Source organism: Ascaphus truei, chromosome 4 (genome assembly GCF_040206685.1).
Source record: "Ascaphus truei isolate aAscTru1 chromosome 4, aAscTru1.hap1, whole genome shotgun sequence".
Taxonomy (NCBI): Eukaryota; Metazoa; Chordata; class Amphibia; order Anura; family Ascaphidae; genus Ascaphus; species Ascaphus truei.
The window spans coordinates 418547050-418568879 of record NC_134486.1 but is presented as its reverse complement, the minus strand read 5'-3'; positions in this window follow the sequence as shown (position 1 = coordinate 418568879).

Below are 21830 nucleotides of genomic sequence, written 5' to 3'. Positions count from 1 at the left end.
ACGCGCGGTCACGCGTCATCGGGAGCGTGCGCCCCCTGCACGCGTGTCCAGGGGCTCCCCGAGGGAGCCCTGGTGTCCCGCGATCGCGGGACAGCGGCAGGGGGTTCCGGGGGACCCGGCGGACCCGGCAGCGGTAGGGAGAGCGCCCCGATCGGAGGGCGCTCTTCCGCTGCTTCGGCGCGCGCCCGTCACACTCGGGCGCGCGCCAGGCTACTGCTGCGGCACAGAACGGGCAAATGCTCGAATAAACTGTGCCGCAGCAGTATGACACCTCACCAGGGTGTGAGGGAAACCTCCATGATAACTACTGGCATTCCTGCATACTTACCAGGTTTACTGCCAGCATGAGAAAGAGATATGTACACCAATTTTACACATGGCTACATATATATATATCACACTTATTAAGGTTATGGTGGGTAAAAAAAGTGACAAAAACATGTCTGTGAGTGGGTTTACTGGCTTTGCATCTCACCCCAGCCTTTGCTTAAAAGCTGTGTTTAAAGCAGCATGCATTGGCTCAAGGGTTGCTCTGTAATAGGAGCTTGAGATAAAAGGTGACACTGTGTGCTCAATTGCATGTCATTCCCCAGAATCCCTTGCTGCAGTGGAAGTGCTGTGTGCTGGGTGATAATGATGAAAGGCGGGGTTGCAGACCTGCCTAAGACATGCAAATGAACATACAGTAATATTTACAGTTGCTATATATATATATATGTATTGGGGGCGTCACAACTTTTACCATTGTGTCCAGTATTTTTGGACAAGCCATCTGGCAACCCTACCCACCAATGCTAAAAATGTAAAATCTCCGTTCTAAGTCTAGCTAGGAGGGCTCGCTCTCCCCCGCCGCGGCGCCCGGCACTGCTCGATCTCCCCTGCCCAGAAGTGGAACCCTGGCTCCACTCGCTCTCTGCCCGCCCAGCACCCCGGCTCCGCTCGCTCTCCGCTCGCCTGGCACCCCGGCTCTGCTCGCTCTCCCCCCCGCCCGGCTCCGCTCGCTCTCCGCTCGCCCGGCACCCCGGCTCTGCTCGCTCTCCCCCCGCCCGGCTCCGATCGCTCTCCGCTCGCCTGGCACCCCGGCTCTGCTCGCTCTCCCCCCGCCCGGCTCCACTCGCTCTCCGCTCGCCTGGCACCCCGGCTCTGCTCGCTCTCCCCCCGCCCGGCTCCGCTCGCTCTCCGCTCGCCTGGCACCCCGGCTCTGCTCGCTCTCCCCCCGCCTGGCTCCGCTCGCTCTCCGCTCGCCTGGCACCCCGGCTCAGCTCGCTCTCCCCCCGCCCGGCTCCGCTCGCTCTCCGCTCGCCTGGCACCCCGGCTCTGCTCGCTCTCCCCCCGCCCGGCTCCGCTCGCTCTCCGCCCGCCTGGCACCCCGGCTCTGCTCGCTCTCCCCCCGCCCGGCTCCGCTCGCTCTCCGCCCGCCTGGCACCCCGGCTCAGCTCGCTCTCCCCCCGCCCGGCTCCGCTCGCTCTCCGCTCGCCTGGCACCCCGGCTCTGCTCGCTCTCCCCCCGCCCGGCTCCGCTCGCTCTCCGCCCGCCTGGCACCCCGGCTCTGCTCGCTCTCCCCCCGCCCGGCTCCGCTCGCTCTCCGCTCGCCTGGCACCCCGGCTCTGCTCGCTCTCCCCCCGCCCGGCTCCGCTCGCTCTCCGCCCGCCTGGCACCCCGGTTCTGCTCGCTCTCCCCCCCGCCCGGCTCCGCTCGCTCTCCGCCCGCCTGGCACCCCGGCTCTGCTCGCTCTCCCCCCGCCCGGCTCCGCTCGCTCTCTGCCCGCCTGGCACCCCGGCTCTGCTCGCTCTCCCCCCGCCCGGCTCCGCTCGCTCTCCGCCCGCCTGGCACCCCGGCTCTGCTCGCTCTCCCCCCGCCCGGCTCCGCTCGCTCTCCGCCCGCCCGGCACCCCAGCTCGCGTCACAGCCGCTCGCAGCCTAGCAGTGCAGCACTTCCGGTGCCTGCTGCTGCTAGCGAGCGCGTGGGAGTCTGGGAGCGGCAGTGTAGGCCGGGCCCCGTGCACTGCTTTGCCCGGGGCCCCTAATGTTGTTAAGATGGCCCTGAGTTAGCATGCTACATCTGGGTATGTGGGGGTCACAGCCCAGCAGCGTTGAGGTGATGAGAGGCCCTGTGTCACGGTGCGCAGCAGAACCCCCTGTTTTAGACTATTGGGCGTATGTATGAAGACAAATGTGGTGCAGTTCTGAAGCTGAACCATTTCCCCAGATCAGAGCGGGGCAACTCCAGTTCTTACGGGCTACCAGCAGAACAGTTTATAAGGATATCCCTGCTTCAGCACAGGCGGCTCAATCAGTGGCCATCTGTGCTGAAGCAGGAATATCCTTAAAACCTGACCTGCTGGTGGCCCTTGAGGACTGGAGTTGCCCCGCCCTGCTTCACATGTATCAATGGGAAAATCCTGTAGCTTGCAAAGGCATTTCCTTTAACACATGTGCCGCGGTTTCCCCCCCCCCCCCCCCCCGTCCCCCCAGAAAGTCTCCTCTTTGCCGGCACTCTCGCGTCTTCCCGCGCGATCTGCGTGTTTTCTTTATAGAACTAGTGGCTCGTAATACAAATGCAATGCAAGCGTTGTGGGGGTCACTCGCGCGGGCTGAATGTGGGGGTCACTCGCGCGGGCTGAATGTCCGCCGGCACGCCCCATTTTATCCCCAAATTACGTTTTATTCCATATAGGCAGAAAAAGATTATTTTTAGCTACAATATGACGTGTGCGAGAAACCTTAACACTTTCAGGGTATTCATTCTGAGAAATGAGGCGCAGACCCTTCCCGAGCTCGCTGCGATAACGCAGAGAGACCCTTATTTTTTTGCGCTTAAATAAATAGAGGTCTGACACTGCTGCAGGCAGCTGGAGTTTTTCCTTCCGGTACATTATTTTGCACAGGTTTTGCCCTGGTTTTTAAGCTGTGAGACTGTAGCCAGTAACTCCCATAGACCCATAGATGTGTCTTGAGATGAATTTTCGGGGCTACTTATTTAACAAAGCGGGAGCTGACAAAACACCAGAATTATGACGGAGAAACAATACTAGAAAAACCAATGGGCTTTTCTTATTGGATGAATCTGGTGTTGTTTTATGAACTTCCCCCCCCCCCCCCTGGTTGCTCCTCCTTGATGCATAGAATCCGTTGGAAGCTATGGGTCAAAGTTTCTTGGCTGCAAAATGAGGGGAAGAATGGGAGCAAAAACACATTTATCAAAGAAAAGAAAAAAATCCTATTGAAATCAATAGGGTTTTATTTTATTTGATAATGGGGTGCTCTTTTGGTCCCGTTTTGAAGCTCTGATTCCTTTCCCCACTGTTACACACCTTTCATGTATTCTTCTTGATTATCCTCATGGTTGTTGTCCTCATCGCCCTGGTCAGAAAGTCCTTTATTTCCGGATTCTTTGCAGGCTGCGTGGTCCATTCCACTGCCCCAGAAACGAGACACCCAGTAGATATGGTACACGGGCTTCTCGCGTGGCCCAGTGGGTGATGTGCCCCTTTCCTTCCATCCCAACTGGCTGCGTTGCCAAGTGATTACGCAGCCTGCTATGCAGCGGCGCAGAATTCCAGGCTTCCTATCAGCCGGAGGTCACCGTGTGTTAATTAATCGCTATGTGGATTCTCTCAAGGTCGTGCGATGTTTTGTTAGACCCCCGTTAGCAGAAAGGCTACTTTCACTTATCTCTTTTGAATGAAAAAAAGCTTGCTGGAAAAATGCTGTTCCTATGTGAAGACCCCGCCACGCTGCTGTATCACTAACGTGGCATGGTGCTATGTGGGCCACTGTTGACCTATGCCAGGGTTTCTGAATTCGTGACTATGCAGCTAGAAGCCCTGATGAAGGTCAGTGGCATTATGTCAATACGTGTGCTGTGGATAACATTATGTTATGTCTTCAGAATGTATTGGCATATATTTTGTTATCACTAATGAAGGCCAGCATGGGCCCAAACGTTGGCATCGTGCATTCTGGGTGCAGACATAACACTAAGGGGTTATTTATTAACGTGCAATTGTGTCGTTTGGGCATGGACTTGAATGGGAGAATTTGTGCGATAGAATCCCACTTGGCACTATCGCAGTTTAATGAATAACTCCCTCCGCGTCTGATGACCACTCCCTTTTTTTTTACATTTAGTGAGAGGCGAGGGAAGCCCTGGGGAAGATACATACTGTACAAGCTGAATTAGAAGTATATGAAGTAAGAAACGTATATGCTCACAGTCACAAACGATCTCTACAGTCTTGATCCACAAAACAACCTCTCACGATCTCCCAAAATGTGCTCATACAGCTGGGAACACCTTTGGGGGCTTTGGCGAAGTTTGAGAGGGTTGAAAGGGTTCACTTAGGTTACTAAAAGGACCAAAAATATACAATAAGCATGTTTGTTGCAGATTTCTTAAATGATGCGGGTACATGTTCCTCTGCAAAGTGATCTGGAACAGTTCGCAACGGGAGACAGCCTAATGCCAGAAGTGATGGGAACTTCTGTCTTTAAACAGACTGATTTGCAGCACGATCTCTGTACATCTCATGTCCCTAATGATTCTACTACGTTACATCAGGGGTTCTCAACTACCGGATATCCCTGCTTCAACACAGGCGGCTCAATCAGTGGCTCAGCCACCTGTGCTGAAGCAGGGACTGATTGAGCCACCTGTGCTGAAGCAGGGATATCCTGTAAACCTGACCTGTTGGGGTTCTTGAGGACTTGAGTTGAGAAAGCCCTGAAAATATATGACTCGGGTAAGCTCCCCACTATCGTGTATACAGAATTATATTATATTCATTGTCCATGTTATATCAGGGCGCCTGGCAGATCTGGCTGTCATTCATACTGTACCATCGTTTTCTTTAAAACTGTTCAAATGAATAATAAAAGTAACTTTAAATTCAAATGTTTTTTTATATGTCTATGCTCTGGTTGAAATGTTAGACACACAGTTATTCTCTGGCCCTTCCTTCTCCTGATGCACGTACAAGATAGAGCGAGCGAGGGCACCGGAGACAAAGATCGCATTACAAAATAACGAGGGACTTAGGCACAGAAATCGGATAAGTGCCACGTGAGCCGTCTAGTCTGACCTTTTCTCCTCTGCAAAATCACAAAGGCAATCAGCTCTGTGGGGAGATTCACCAGGATCAGATAGGGACAGGGTCGCACACATTACAGATTTTATAATATGGGACTCACGAACCCAGCGCGGACGTGTGACATCATAATGAAAGAGGAATGATTTGCAAACGCTTTGAGCTGTATAGTATCTCCCGCGTGACCGTTATATTCTCTGGTTTTTATTGTCTATGCTCTTGGTCGGGCGGGGGAAATACGCGCGCCGACCTAACACATAGCGACGGGAGAAAAAGTAACGCCTGTAATTGCGGGTGTCAGGGTATTAGGGGATGACCAGGCAGTGTGCTAACATCTTTTTAATATAGCAAGGCGACATCTTTCTGAACAGGAACTATTACACTAATGAAATCGGTTATAAAAACGTGATCGATTTCTACCTCGGTAATTTTAAGCTCAGGCATTTCCCGTCGAGGGGCTAAAATATGGGACAATGATGTGTTCCGACAGACCTTTCCAGGACAATCCCGTATATATGGGACGTCAGATGTTACAGATTTTCCGAGTTTAGCACATATCCACAAAGGTAATTATATGGAGAAACGGCATCCGTTACATATCTTATTGTCATAGGCTTCATGTTAGGTGAAATTAGTACTGCCTTGTGTTAAGTAAGTTAGCACGGTGATGGTAGTGGCCCTGAGGCCAGCATATTAAAGGTTAAGCCCAGTCTATGGCCCCCTATCCAGGGTTGCCTTGTACATCCATCTACCTGTGGCTCATGTGGCCAGCATGTTGTATTAAACCCAGTAATGTATACGTGTAAACTGCAAGCATTAAAAGGTGTTTTAAAGCATAGCCAAGGTCTCTGGACATGCAAGGTTGAAAAACCCTTTGATCAGCCCACATCTGGTGAAATGCCAATTATAGACTATGGGAACATACCGGTAGTATATAGTACAGCACCCCAAACTCACCTTACCAAACTACACACCCTCTACAACTCAATATGCCGCTCTGTCCTACAATGTAACTATAACACACATCACTGTGAAATGCTCAAAGAACTGGATTGGCCGTCACTTTGGTCCAAACACAAAGTACATTTTCCCTGTCTTTTCTTCAAATACTTTCTGGGCAAGCTACCCGTCTATCTATAATGTATACCCTGTTCATTTATGTAACTGTATTTGTATTATTTGTCATATTAACTATGTCCAGGACATACTTGAAAACGAGAGGTAACTCTCAATGTATTACGTCCTGGAAAAACGTTTATAAATAAATAAAATAAATCTGAACAAGCTCCTCACCCCTACCACACGCAGAACTTATCATTTGAGATCAGACTCCAAAAGACTGTTCATGGTCCCAAGGCTCAGCAAAGTATCCGGACGTTCCTCCTTCTCTTACCGTGCACCTCACAACTGGAACAACCTACCAGAGACTCTCACATCCACCACCAGCTTAAGTTCTTTCAAGACTTCCACTGTCTCACATTTTAATCTGGTCTGCAACTGTTACATACGCCCATAACATTATCTCTAACTGATCATGAAATGTCTGTTAATATAATGTATAACCCTGCTCACTTATTGTAACCATGTATTTGTCATCATAACTCTGTGCCCAGGACATACTTGGAAACGAGAGGTAACTCTCACTGTATTACTTCCCGGTAACACATTGTATAAATAAAAGAAATAAACTCACAGATCCCAAATGCCATGCGCAGCCCTACAGTACTTTGTTTAACACTACGTCTCAGTAACACATCGGATTGTATGTAGTGTCTATGACTTAAGGGCATGTATGGAAATATGAGCTGCGGGCCATCCATGAGGCGATGACTTCTCCGATGCGGGCTATATGTGGATGGAATGTTTTGCCGTCGGGGATTACAGAACCGTGTGCTCCTGACCTCCGGCAGCATCAAGGGGGCAGATGACATCATGTTTTACCAAATGCAGCAACGTGCCCCAGACCAGGTCTGCCCGATTCCCAGGGGGGGGGCATGCCAAGCCGTTATTATACTCATGCTGGGCGGTGGAGGCCACCTCAGCACGTGTCCCGTCCTTCAAATCCTCCCAGGGCTTTTATTCGTAACATTTCACTGGCATGGAGGTGGCCAGCTCCAGTCCTCAAGGGCCACCAACAGGACAGGTGTTCAAACACCGAGCCACCTGTGCTGAAGCAGGGCTAGCCTGAAAATCTGACCTGTTGTTGGCCCTTGAGGACTGCAGTTGGCCAGTCATTGACTGAGCCACTAATTCAGCCACCTGTGCTGAAGCAGGGATATCTCTTGATACCTGATTTTTTTGGTGGTCGTAGGGGACAGGAGCTGGCGACCCCTCCACTAGCAGGATTCCCCCCGGCTTTGTGCGTATTTATTAGCGGTGTTGCAGGTGACACGCGTCCCTCGCAGGATTTCCCTCGGCTTTGTGCGTATTTATTAGCGCTGTTGCAGGTGACACGCGTCCCTCGCAGGATTTCCCTCGGCTCTGTGCGTATTTATTAGCGGTGTTGCAGGTGACACGCGTCCCTCGCAGGATTTCCCTCGGCTTTGTGCGTATTTATTAGCAGTGTTGCAGGTGACACCCGTCCCTCGCAGGATTTCCCCCGGCTTTGTGCGTATTTATTAGCGCAGGATTTCCCTCGGCTTTGTGCGTATTTATTAGCGGTGTTGCAGGTGACGCGCGTCCCTCGCAGGATTTCCCTCGGCTTTGTGCGTATTTATTAGCGCTGTTGCAGGTGACACGCGTCCCTCGCAGGATTTCCCTCGGCTTTGTGCGTATTTATTAGCGGTGTTGCAGGTGACACGCGTCCCTCGCAGGATTTCCCTCGCTTTGTGCGTATTTATTAGCGCTGTTGCAGGTGACACGCGTCCCTTGCAGGATTTCCCCCGGCTTTGTGCGTATTTATTAGCGCTGTTGCAGGTGACACCCGTCCCTCGCAGGATTTCCCTCGGCTTTGTGCGTATTTATTAGAGGTGTTGCAGGTGACACGCGTCCCTCGCAGGATTTCCCTCGGCATTGTGCGTATTTATTAGCGGTGTTGCAGGTGACACGCGTCCCTCGCAGGATTTCCCTCGGCTTTGTGCGTATTTATTAGCGGTGTTACAGGTGACACGCGTCCCTCGCAGGATTTCCCTCGGCTTTGTGCGTATTTATTAGCGGTGTTGCGGGTGACACGCGTCCCTCGCAGGATTTCCCTCGGCTTTGTACGTATTTATTAGCGGTGTTGCGGGTGACACGCGTCCCTCGCAGGATTTCCCTCGGCTTTGTGCGTATTTATTAGCGGTGTTACAGGTGACACGCGTCCCTCGCAGGATTTCCCTCGGCTTTGTGCGTATTTATTAGCGCTGTTGCAGGTGACACGCGTCCCTCGCAGGATTTCCCTCGGCTTTGTGCGTATTTATTAGCGGTGTTGCAGGTGACACGCGTCCCTCGCAGGATTTCCCCCGGCTTTGTGCGTATTTATTAGCGGTGTTGCAGGTGACACGCGTCCCTCGCAGGATTTCCCTCGGCTTTGTGCGTATTTATTAGCGGTGTTGCAGGTGACACGCGTCCCTCGCAGGATTTCCCTCGGCTTTGTGCGTATTTATTAGCGGTGTTGCAGATGACACGCGTCCCTCGCAGGATTTCCCTCGCTTTGTGCGTATTTATTAGCGGTGTTGCAGGTGACACGCGTCCCTCGCAGGATTTCCCTCGGCTTTGTGCGTATTTATTAGCGGTGTTGCAGGTGACGCGCGTCCCTCGCAGGATTTCCCTCGGCTTTGTGCGTATTTATTAGCGGTGTTGCAGATGACACGCGTCCCTCGCAGGATTTCCCTCGGCTTTGTGCGTATTTATTAGCGGTGTTGCAGGTGACACGCGTCCCTCGCAGGATTTCCCTCGCTTTGTGCGTATTTATTAGCGGTGTTGCAGATGACACGCGTCCCTCGCAGGATTTCCCTCGGCTTTGTGCGTATTTATTAGCGGTGTTACAGGTGACACGCGTCCCTCGCAGGATTTCCCTCGGCTTTGTGCGTATTTATTAGCGGTGTTGCAGGTGACACGCGTCCCTCGCAGGATTTCCCTCGGCTTTGTGCGTATTTATTAGCGGTGTTGCAGGTGACACGCGTCCCTCGCAGGATTTCCCTCGGCTTTGTGCGTATTTATTAGCGTGTTGCAGGTGACGCGCGTCCCTCGCAGGATTTCCCTCGGCTTTGTGCGTATTTATTAGCGGTGTTGCAGGTGACGCGCGTCCCTCGCAGGATTTCCCTCGGCTTTGTGCGTATTTATTAGCGGTGTTGCAGGTGACGCGCGTCCCTCGCAGGATTTCCCTCGGCTTTGTGCGTATTTATTAGCGGTGTTGCAGGTGACATGCGTCCCTCGCAGGATTTCCCTCGGCTTTGTGCGTATTTATTAGCGGTGTTGCAGGTGACACGCGTCCCTCGCAGGATTTCCCTCGTGCGTATTTATTAGCGGTGTTGCAGGTGACACGCGTCCCTCGCAGGATTTCCCTCGGCTTTGTGCATATTTATTAGCGCTGTTGCAGGTGACGCGCGTCCCTCGCAGGATTTCCCTCGCTTTGTACGTATTTATTAGCGCTGTTGCAGGTGACACGCGTCCCTCGCAGGATTTCCCTCGGCTTTGTGCGTATTTATTAGCGGTGTTGCAGGTGACACGCGTCCCTCGCAGGATTTCCCTCGCTTTGTGCGTATTTATTAGCGCTGTTGCAGGTGACGCGCGTCCCTCGCAGGATTTCCCTCGGCTTTGTGCGTATTTATTAGCGGTGTTGCAGGTGACGCGCGTCCCTCGCAGGATTTCCCTCGGCTTTGTGCGTATTTATTAGCGGTGTTGCAGGTGACGCGCGTCCCTCGCAGGATTTCCCTCGGCTTTGTGCGTATTTATTAGCGGTGTTACAGGTGACACGCGTCCCTCGCAGGATTTCCCTCGGCTTTGTGCGTATTTATTAGCGCTGTTGCAGGTGACACCCGTCCCTCGCAGGATTTCCCCCGGCTTTGTGCGTATTTATTAGCGCTGTTGCAGGTGACACCCGTCCCTCGCAGGATTTCCCTCGGCTTTGTGCGTATTTATTAGCGGTGTTGCAGGTGACACGCGTCCCTCGCAGGATTTCCCTCGCTTTGTGCGTATTTATTAGCGGTGTTGCAGGTGACACGCGTCCCTCGCAGGATTTCCCTCGGCTTTGTGCGTATTTATTAGCGGTGTTACAGGTGACACGCGTCCCTCGCAGGATTTCCCCCGGCTTTGTGCGTATTTATTAGCGCTGTTGCAGGTGACACGCGTCCCTCGCAGGATTTCCCTCGGCTTTGTGCGTATTTATTAGCGGTGTTGCAGGTGACACGCGTCCCTCGCAGGATTTCCCTCGGCTTTGTGCGTATTTATTAGCGCTGTTGCAGGTGACACGCGTCCCTCGCAGGATTTCCCTCGGCTTTGTGCGTATTTATTAGCGGTGTTGCAGGTGACACGCGTCCCTCGCAGGATTTCCCTCGCTTTGTGCGTATTTATTAGCGCTGTTGCAGGTGACACGCGTCCCTTGCAGGATTTCCCCCGGCTTTGTGCGTATTTATTAGCGCTGTTGCAGGTGACACCCGTCCCTCGCAGGATTTCCCTCGGCTTTGTGCGTATTTATTAGAGGTGTTGCAGGTGACACGCGTCCCTCGCAGGATTTCCCTCGGCATTGTGCGTATTTATTAGCGGTGTTGCAGGTGACACGCGTCCCTCGCAGGATTTCCCTCGGCTTTGTGCGTATTTATTAGCGGTGTTACAGGTGACACGCGTCCCTCGCAGGATTTCCCTCGGCTTTGTGCGTATTTATTAGCGGTGTTGCGGGTGACACGCGTCCCTCGCAGGATTTCCCTCGGCTTTGTGCGTATTTATTAGCGGTGTTGCAGGTGACACGCGTCCCTCGCAGGATTTCCCTCGCTTTGTGCGTATTTATTAGCGCTGTTGCAGGTGACACGCGTCCCTCGCAGGATTTCCCCCGGCTTTGTGCGTATTTATTAGCGGTGTTGCAGGTGACACGCGTCCCTCGCAGGATTTCCCTCGGCTTTGTGCGTATTTATTAGCGGTGTTGCAGGTGACACGCGTCCCTCGCAGGATTTCCCTCGGCTTTGTACGTATTTATTAGCGGTGTTGCGGGTGACACGCGTCCCTCGCAGGATTTCCCTCGGCTTTGTGCGTATTTATTAGCGGTGTTACGGGTGACACGCGTCCCTCGCAGGATTTCCCTCGGCTTTGTACGTATTTATTAGCGGTGTTGCGGGTGACACGCGTCCCTCGCAGGATTTCCCTCGGCTTTGTGCGTATTTATTAGCGGTGTTGCAGGTGACACGCGTCCCTCGCAGGATTTCCCTCGGCTTTGTGCGTATTTATTAGCGCTGTTGCAGGTGACACGCGTCCCTCGCAGGATTTCCCTCGGCTTTGTGCGTATTTATTAGCGGTGTTGCAGGTGACACGCGTCCCTCGCAGGATTTCCCCCGGCTTTGTGCGTATTTATTAGCGGTGTTGCAGGTGACACGCGTCCCTCGCAGGATTTCCCTCGGCTTTGTGCGTATTTATTAGCGGTGTTGCAGGTGACACGCGTCCCTCGCAGGATTTCCCTCGCTTTGTGCGTATTTATTAGCGGTGTTGCAGGTGACACGCGTCCCTCGCAGGATTTCCCTCGGCTTTGTGCGTATTTATTAGCGGTGTTGCAGGTGACGCGCGTCCCTCGCAGGATTTCCCTCGGCTTTGTGCGTATTTATTAGCGGTGTTGCAGATGACACGCGTCCCTCGCAGGATTTCCCTCGGCTTTGTGCGTATTTATTAGCGGTGTTGCAGGTGACACGCGTCCCTCGCAGGATTTCCCTCGCTTTGTGCGTATTTATTAGCGGTGTTGCAGATGACACGCGTCCCTCGCAGGATTTCCCTCGGCTTTGTGCGTATTTATTAGCGGTGTTACAGGTGACACGCGTCCCTCGCAGGATTTCCCTCGGCTTTGTGCGTATTTATTAGCGGTGTTGCAGGTGACACGCGTCCCTCGCAGGATTTCCCTCGGCTTTGTGCGTATTTATTAGCGGTGTTGCAGGTGACGCGCGTCCCTCGCAGGATTTCCCTCGGCTTTGTGCGTATTTATTAGCGGTGTTGCAGGTGACACGCGTCCCTCGCAGGATTTCCCTCGCTTTGTGCGTATTTATTAGCGCTGTTGCAGGTGACACGCGTCCCTCGCAGGATTTCCCTCGGCTTTGTGCGTATTTATTAGCGGTGTTGCAGGTGACACGCGTCCCTCGCAGGATTTCCCCCGGCTTTGTGCGTATTTATTAGCGGTGTTGCGGGTGACACGCGTCCCTCGCAGGATTTCCCTCGGCTTTGTGCGTATTTATTAGCGGTGTTGCAGGTGACACGCGTCCCTCGCAGGATTTCCCTCGGCTTTGTGCGTATTTATTAGCGGTGTTGCAGGTGACACGCGTCCCTCGCAGGATTTCCCTCGGCTTTGTGCGTATTTATTAGCGGTGTTGCAGGTGACACGCGTCCCTCGCAGGATTTCCCTCGGCTTTGTGCGTATTTATTAGCGGTGTTGCAGGTGACACGCGTCCCTCGCAGGATTTCCCTCGGCTTTGTGCGTATTTATTAGCGGTGTTGCAGGTGACACGCGTCCCTCGCAGGATTTCCCTCGGCTTTGTGCGTATTTATTAGCGGTGTTGCAGGTGACACGCGTCCCTCGCAGGATTTCCCGCGGCTTTGTGCGTATTTATTAGCGGTGTTGCAGGTGACACGCGTCCCTCGCAGGATTTCCCTCGGCTTTGTGTGTATTTATTAGCGGTGTTACAGGTGACACGCGTCCCTCGCAGGATTTCCCTCGGCTTTGTGCGTATTTATTAGCGGTGTTACAGGTGACACGCGTCCCTCGCAGGATTTCCCTCGGCTTTGTGCGTATTTATTAGCGGTGTTGCAGGTGACACGCGTCCCTCGCAGGATTTCCCTCGCTTTGTGCGTATTTATTAGCGGTGTTGCAGGTGACACGCGTCCCTCGCAGGATTTCCCCCGGCTTTGTGCGTATTTATTAGCGGTGTTGCAGGTGACACGCGTCCCTCGCAGGATTTCCCTCGGCTTTGTGCGTATTTATTAGCGGTGTTGCAGGTGACACTCGTCCCTCGCAGGATTTCCCTCGCTTTGTGCGTATTTATTAGCGGTGTTGCAGGTGACACGCGTCCCTCGCAGGATTTCCCTCGGCTTTGTGCGTATTTATTAGCGGTGTTGCAGGTGACACTCGTCCCTCGCAGGATTTCCCTCGCTTTGTGCGTATTTATTAGCGCTGTTGCAGGTGACACGCGTCCCTCGCAGGATTTCCCTCGGCATTGTGCGTATTTATTAGCGGTGTTGCAGGTGACACGCGTCCCTCGCAGAATTCCCCTCGGCTTTGTGCGTATTTATTAGCGCTGTTGCAGGTGACACGCGTCCCTCGCAGGATTTCCCTCGGCTTTGTACGTATTTATTAGCGCTGTTGCAGGTGACACGCGTCCCTCGCAGGATTTCCCTCGCTTTGTGCGTATTTATTAGCGGTGTTGCAGGTGACGCGCGTCCCTCGCAGGATTTCCCTCGGCTTTGTGCGTATTTATTAGCGGTGTTGCAGGTGACACGCGTCCCTCGCAGGATTTCCCCCGGCTTTGTGCGTATTTATTAGCGGTGTTGCAGGTGACACGCGTCCCTCGCAGGATTTCCCTCGGCTTTGTGCGTATTTATTAGCGGTGTTGCAGGTGACACGCGTCCCTCGCAGGATTTCCCCCGGCTTTGTGCGTATTTATTAGCGGTGTTGCAGGTGACGCGCGTCCCTCGCAGGATTTCCCTCGGCTTTGTACGTATTTATTAGCGCTGTTGCAGGTGACACGCGTCCCTCGCAGGATTTCCCTCGGCTTTGTGCGTATTTATTAGCGCTGTTGCAGGTGACACGCGTCCCTCGCAGGATTTCCCTCGCTTTGTGCGTATTTATTAGCGGTGTTGCAGGTGACACGCGTCCCTCGCAGGATTTCCCTCGCTTTGTGCGTATTTATTAGCGCTGTTGCAGGTGACACGCGTCCCTCGCAGGATTTCCCTCGCTTTGTGCGTATTTATTAGCGCTGTTGCAGGTGACATGCGTCCCTCGCAGGATTTCCCCCGGCTTTGTGCGTATTTATTAGCGCTGTTGCAGGTGACACGCGTCCCTCGCAGGATTTCCCCCGGCTTTGTGCGTATTTATTAGCGGTGTTGCAGGTGACACGCGTCCCTCGCAGGATTTCCCTCGGCTTTGTGCGTATTTATTAGCGGTGTTACAGGTGACACGCGTCCCTCGCAGGATTTCCCTCGGCTTTGTGCGTATTTATTAGCGGTGTTGCAGGTGACACGCGTCCCTCGCAGGATTTCCCTCGCTTTGTGCGTATTTATTAGCGGTGTTGCAGGTGACACGCGTCCCTCGCAGGATTTCCCTCGGCATTGTGCGTATTTATTAGCGCTGTTGCAGGTGACACGCGTCCCTCGCAGGATTCCCCTCGGCTTTGTGCGTATTTATTAGCGCTGTTGCAGGTGACACGCGTCCCTCGCAGGATTCCCCTCGGCTTTGTGCGTATTTATTAGCGGTGTTGCAGGTGACACGCGTCCCTCGCAGGATTTCCCCCGGCTTTGTGCGTATTTATTAGCGCTGTTGCAGGTGACGCGCGTCCCTCGCAGGATTTCCCTCGGCTTTGTGCGTATTTATTAGCGGTGTTGCAGGTGACACGCGTCCCTCGCAGGATTTCCCTCGGCTTTGTGCGTATTTATTAGCGGTGTTGCAGGTGACACGCGTCCCTCGCAGGATTTCCCTCGCTTTGTGCGTATTTATTAGCGGTGTTGCAGGTGACGCGCGTCCCTCGCAGGATTTCCCTCGGCTTTGTTCGTATTTATTAGCGGTGTTGCAGGTGACGCGCGTCCCTCGCAGGATTTCCCTCGGCTTTGTGCGTATTTATTAGCGGTGTTGCAGGTGACACGCGTCCCTCGCAGGATTTCCCTCGGCTTTGTGCGTATTTATTAGCGCTGTTGCAGGTGACACGCGTCCCTCGCAGGATTTCCCTCGGCTTTGTACGTATTTATTAGCGGTGTTGCAGGTGACACGCGTCCCTCGCAGGATTTCCCTCGGCTTTGTGCGTATTTATTAGCGGTGTTGCAGGTGACGCGCGTCCCTCGCAGGATTTCCCTCGGCTTTGTGCGTATTTATTAGCGGTGTTGCAGGTGACACGCGTCCCTCGCAGGATTTCCCTCGGCTTTGTGCGTATTTATTAGCGGTGTTGCAGGTGACACGCGTCCCTCGCAGGATTTCCCTCGGCTTTGTGCGTATTTATTAGCGGTGTTGCAGGTGACACGCGTCCCTCGCAGGATTTCCCTCGGCTTTGTGCGTATTTATTAGCGGTGTTGCAGGTGACGCGCGTCCCTCGCAGGATTTCCCTCGGCTTTGTGCGTATTTATTAGCGGTGTTGCAGGTGACACGCGTCCCTCGCAGGATTTCCCCCGGCTTTGTGCGTATTTATTAGCGGTGTTGCAGGTGACGCGCGTCCCTCGCAGGATTTCCCTCGGCTTTGTGCGTATTTATTAGCGGTGTTGCAGGTGACGCGCGTCCCTCGCAGGATTTCCCTCGGCTTTGTGCGTATTTATTAGCGGTGTTGCAGGTGACACGCGTCCCTCGCAGGATTTCCCTCGGCTTTGTGCGTATTTATTAGCGGTGTTGCAGGTGACACGCGTCCCTCGCAGGATTTCCCTCGGCTTTGTGCGTATTTATTAGCGCTGTTGCAGGTGACGCGCGTCCCTCGCAGGATTTCCCTCGGCTTTGTGCGTATTTATTAGCGGTGCTGCAGGTGACACGCGTCCCTCGCAGGATTCCCCTCGCTTTGTGCGTATTTATTAGCGGTGTTGCAGGTGACACGCGTCCCTCGCAGGATTTCCCCCGGCTTTGTGCGTATTTATTAGCGGTGTTGCAGGTGACACGCGTCCCTCGCAGGATTTCCCTCGGCTTTGTGCGTATTTATTAGCGGTGTTGCAGGTGACACGCGTCCCTCGCAGGATTTCCCCCGGCTTTGTGCGTATTTATTAGCGGTGTTGCAGGTGACACGCGTCCCTCGCAGGATTTCCCCCGGCTTTGTGCGTATTTATTAGCGGTGTTGCAGATGACACGCGTCCCTCGCAGGATTTCCCTCGCTTTGTGCGTATTTATTAGCGGTGTTGCAGGTGACACGCGTCCCTCGCAGGATTTCCCTCGGCTTTGTGCGTATTTATTAGCGGTGTTGCAGGTGACACGCGTCCCTCGCAGGATTTCCCTCGGCTTTGTGCGTATTTATTAGCGGTGTTGCAGGTGACACGCGACCCTCGCAGGATTTCCCTCGGCTCTGTGCGTATTTATTAGCGGTGTTGCAGGTGACACGCGTCCCTCGCAGGATTTCCCTCGCTTTGTGCGTATTTATTAGCGGTGTTGCAGGTGACACGCGTCCCTCGCAGGATTTCCCTCGCTTTGTGCGTATTTATTAGCGGTGTTGCAGGTGACACGCGTCCCTCGCAGGATTTCCTTCGGCTTTGTGCGTATTTATTAGCGGTGTTGCAGGTGACACGCGTCCCTCGCAGGATTTCCCTCGCTTTGTGCGTATTTATTAGCGGTGTTGCAGGTGACACGCGTCCCTCGCAGGATTTCCCTCGGCTTTGTGCGTATTTATTAGCGGTGTTGCAGGTGACACGCGTCCCTCGCAGGATTTCCCTCGGCTTTGTGCGTATTTATTAGCAGTGTTGCAGGTGACGCGCGTCCCTCGCAGGATTTCCCTCGGCTTTGTGCGTATTTATTAGCGGTGTTGCAGGTGACGCGCGTCCCTGGCTGGATTTCCCTCGGCTTTGTGCGTATTTATTAGCGGTGTTGCGGGTGACACGCGTCCCTCGCAGGATTCCCCTCGGCTTTGTGCGTATTTATTAGCGGTGTTGCAGGTGACACGCGTCCCTCGCAGGATTTCCCCCGGCTTTGTGCGTATTTATTAGCGGTGTTGCAGGTGACACGCGTCCCTCGCAGGATTTCCCTCGGCTTTGTGCGTATTTATTAGCGGTGTTGCAGGTGACACGCGTCCCTCGCAGGATTTCCCCCGGCTTTGTGCGTATTTATTAGCGGTGTTGCAGGTGACGCGCATCCCTCGCAGGATTTCCCTCGGCTTTGTGCGTATTTATTAGCGGTGTTGCAGGTGACACGCGTCCCTCGCAGGATTTCCCTCGCTTTGTGCGTATTTATTAGCGCTGTTGCAGGTGACACGCGTCCCTCGCAGGATTTCCCTCGGCTTTGTGCGTATTTATTAGCGGTGTTGCAGGTGACACGCGTCCCTCGCAGGATTTCCCCCGGCTTTGTGCGTATTTATTAGCGGTGTTGCGGGTGACACGCGTCCCTCGCAGGATTTCCCTCGGCTTTGTGCGTATTTATTAGCGGTGTTGCAGGTGACACGCGTCCCTCGCAGGATTTCCCTCGGCTTTGTGCGTATTTATTAGCGGTGTTGCAGGTGACACGCGTCCCTCGCAGGATTTCCCTCGGCTTTGTGCGTATTTATTAGCGGTGTTGCAGGTGACACGCGTCCCTCGCAGGATTTCCCTCGGCTTTGTGCGTATTTATTAGCGGTGTTGCAGGTGACACGCGTCCCTCGCAGGATTTCCCTCGGCTTTGTGCGTATTTATTAGCGGTGTTACAGGTGACACGCGTCCCTCGCAGGATTTCCCTCGGCTTTGTGCGTATTTATTAGCGGTGTTACAGGTGACACGCGTCCCTCGCAGGATTTCCCTCGGCTTTGTGCGTATTTATTAGCGGTGTTGCAGGTGACACGCGTCCCTCGCAGGATTTCCCTCGGCTTTGTGCGTATTTATTAGCGGTGTTGCAGGTGACACGCGTCCCTCGCAGGATTTCCCTCGGCTTTGTGCGTATTTATTAGCGGTGTTGCAGGTGACACGCGGTGTTGCAGATGACACGCGTCCCTCGCAGGATTCCCCTCGGCTTTGTGCGTATTTATTAGCGGTGTTGCAGGTGACACGCGTCCCTCGCAGGATTTCCCTCGGCTTTGTGCGTATTTATTAGCGGTGTTGCAGGTGACACGCGTCCCTCGCAGGATTTCCCCCGGCTTTGTGCGTATTTATTAGCGGTGTTGCAGGTGACACGCGTCCCTCGCAGGATTTCCCTCGGCTTTGTGCGTATTTATTAGCGGTGTTGCAGGTGACGCGCGTCCCTCGCAGGATTTCCCTCGGCTTTGTGCGTATTTATTAGCGGTGTTACAGGTGACACGCGTCCCTCGCAGGATTTCCCTCGGCTTTGTGCGTATTTATTAGCGGTGTTGCAGGTGACACGCGTCCCTCGCAGGATTTCCCCCGGCTTTGTGCGTATTTATTAGCGGTGTTGCAGGTGACACGCGTCCCTCGCAGGATTCCCCTCGGCTTTGTGCGTATTTATTAGCGGTGTTGCAGGTGACACGCGTCCCTCGCAGGATTTCCCTCGGCTTTGTGCGTATTTATTAGCGGTGTTGCAGGTGACACGCGTCCCTCGCAGGATTTCCCCCGGCTTTGTGCGTATTTATTAGCGGTGTTGCAGGTGACACGCGTCCCTCGCAGGATTTCCCTCGGCTTTGTGCGTATTTATTAGCGGTGTTGCAGGTGACACGCGTCCCTCGCAGGATTTCCCTCGCTTTGTGCGTATTTATTAGCGGTGTTGCAGGTGACACGCGTCCCTCGCAGGATTTCCCTCGGCATTGTGCGTATTTATTAGCGGTGTTGCAGGTGACACGCGTCCCTCGCAGAATTCCCCTCGGCTTTGTGCGTATTTATTAGCGCTGTTGCAGGTGACACGCGTCCCTCGCAGGATTTCCCTCGGCTTTGTACGTATTTATTAGCGCTGTTGCAGGTGACGCGCGTCCCTCGCAGGATTTCCCTCGGCTTTGTACGTATTTATTAGCGCTGTTGCAGGTGACATGCGTCCCTCGCAGGATTTCCCTCGGCTTTGTGCGTATTTATTAGCGGTGTTGCAGGTGACACGCGTCCCTCGCAGGATTTCCCTCGCTTTGTGCGTATTTATTAGCGCTGTTGCAGGTGACACGCGTCCCTCGCAGGATTTCCCTTGCTTTGTGCGTATTTATTAGCGCTGTTGCAGGTGACACGCGTCCCTCGCAGGATTTCCCCCGGCTTTGTGCGTATTTATTAGCGCTGTTGCAGGTGACACGCGTCCCTCGCAGGATTTCCCCCGGCTTTGTGCGTATTTATTAGCGGTGTTGCAGGTGACACGCGTCCCTCGCAGGATTTCCCTCGGCTTTGTGCGTATTTATTAGCGCTGTTGCAGGTGACACGCGTCCCTCGCAGGATTTCCCCCGGCTTTGTGCGTATTTATTAGCGGTGTTGCAGGTGACACGCGTCCCTCGCAGGATTTCCCTCGGCTTTGTGCGTATTTATTAGCGGTGTTGCAGGTGACACGCGTCCCTCGCAGGATTTCCCTCGCTTTGTGCGTATTTATTAGCGGTGTTGCAGGTGACACGCGTCCCTCGCAGGATTTCCCTCGGCATTGTGCGTATTTACTAGCGCTGTTGCAGGTGACACGCGTCCCTCGCAGGATTCCCCTCGGCTTTGTGCGTATTTATTAGCGCTGTTGCAGGTGACGCGCGTCCCTCGCAGGATTCCCCTCGGCTTTGTGCGTATTTATTAGCGGTGTTGCAGGTGACACGCGTCCCTCGCAGGATTTCCCCCGGCTTTGTGCGTATTTATTAGCGCTGTTGCAGGTGACACGCGTCCCTCGCAGGATTTCCCTCGCTTTGTGCGTATTTATTAGCGGTGTTGCAGGTGACACGCGTCCCTCGCAGGATTTCCCTCGCTTTGTGCGTATTTATAAGCGCTGTTGCAGGTGACACGCGTCCCTCGCAGGATTTCCCTTGCTTTGTGCGTATTTATTAGCGCTGTTGCAGGTGACACGCGTCCCTCGCAGGATTTCCCCCGGCTTTGTGCGTATTTATTAGCGCTGTTGCAGGTGACACGCGTCCCTCGCAGGATTTCCCCCGGCTTTGTGCGTATTTATTAGCGGTGTTGCAGGTGACACGCGTCCCTCGCAGGATTTCCCTCGGCTTTGTGCGTATTTATTAGCGCTGTTGCAGGTGACACGCGTCCCTCGCAGGATTTCCCCCGGCTTTGTGCGTATTTATTAGCGGTGTTGCAGGTGACACGCGTCCCTCGCAGGATTTCCCTCGGCTTTGTGCGTATTTATTAGCGATGTTGCAGGTGACACGCGTCCCTCGCAGGATTTCCCTCGCTTTGTGCGTATTTATTAGCGGTGTTGCAGGTGACACGCGTCCCTCGCAGGATTTCCCTCGGCATTGTGCGTATTTACTAGCGCTGTTGCAGGTGACACGCGTCCCTCGCAGGATTCCCCTCGGCTTTGTGCGTATTTATTAGCGCTGTTGCAGGTGACGCGCGTCCCTCGCAGGATTCCCCTCGGCTTTGTGCGTATTTATTAGCGGTGTTGCAGGTGACACGCGTCCCTCGCAGGATTTCCCCCGGCTTTGTGCGTATTTATTAGCGCTGTTGCAGGTGACGCGCGTCCCTCGCAGGATTTCCCTCGGCTTTGTGCGTATTTATTAGCGGTGTTGCAGGTGACACGCGTCCCTCGCAGGATTTCCCTCGGCTTTGTGCGTATTTATTAGCGGTGTTGCAGGTGACACGCGTCCCTCGCAGGATTTCCCTCGCTTTGTGCGTATTTATTAGCGCTGTTGCAGGTGACGCGCGTCCCTCGCAGGATTTCCCTCGGCATTGTGCGTATTTATTAGCGGTGTTGCAGGTGACACGCGTCCCTCGCAGGATTCCCCTCGGCTTTGTGCGTATTTATTAGCGGTGTTGCAGGTGACGCGCGTCCCTCGCAGGATTTCCCTCGGCTTTGTGCGTATTTATTAGCGGTGTTGCAGGTGACACGCGTCCCTCGCAGGATTTCCCTCGGCTTTGTGCGTATTTATTAGCGCTGTTGCAGGTGACACGCGTCCCTCGCAGGATTTCCCTCGGCTTTGTGCGTATTTATTAGCGGTGTTGCAGGTGACACGCGTCCCTCGCAGGATTCCCCTCGGCTTTGTGCGTATTTATTAGCGGTGTTGCAGGTGACGCGCGTCCCTCGCAGGATTTCCCTCGGCTTTGTGCGTATTTATTAGCGGTGTTGCAGGTGACACGCGTCCCTCGCAGGATTTCCCTCGGCTTTGTGCGTATTTATTAGCGCTGTTGCAGGTGACACGCGGCCCTCGCAGGATTTCCCTCGGCTTTGTGCGTATTTATTAGCGCTGTTGCAGGTGACACGCGTCCCTCGCAGGATTTCCCCCGGCTTTGTGCGTATTTATTAGCGCTGTTGCAGGTGACACGCGTCCCTCGCAGGATTTCCCCCGGCTTTGTGCGTATTTATTAGCGGTGTTGCAGGTGACACGCGTCCCTCGCAGGATTTCCCTCGGCTTTGTGCGTATTTATTAGCGGTGTTGCAGGTGACACGCGTCCCTCGCAGGATTTCCCTCGGCTTTGTGCGTATTTATTAGCGGTGTTGCAGGTGACACGCGTCCCTCGCAGGATTTCCCTCGGCTTTGTGCGTATTTATTAGCGGTGTTGCAGGTGACACGCGTCCCTCGCAGGATTTCCCTCGCTTTATGCGTATTTATTAGCGGTGTTGCAGGTGACACGCGTCCCTCGCAGGATTTCCCTCGGCATTGTGCGTATTTATTAGCGCTGTTGCAGGTGACGCGCGTCCCTCGCAGGATTT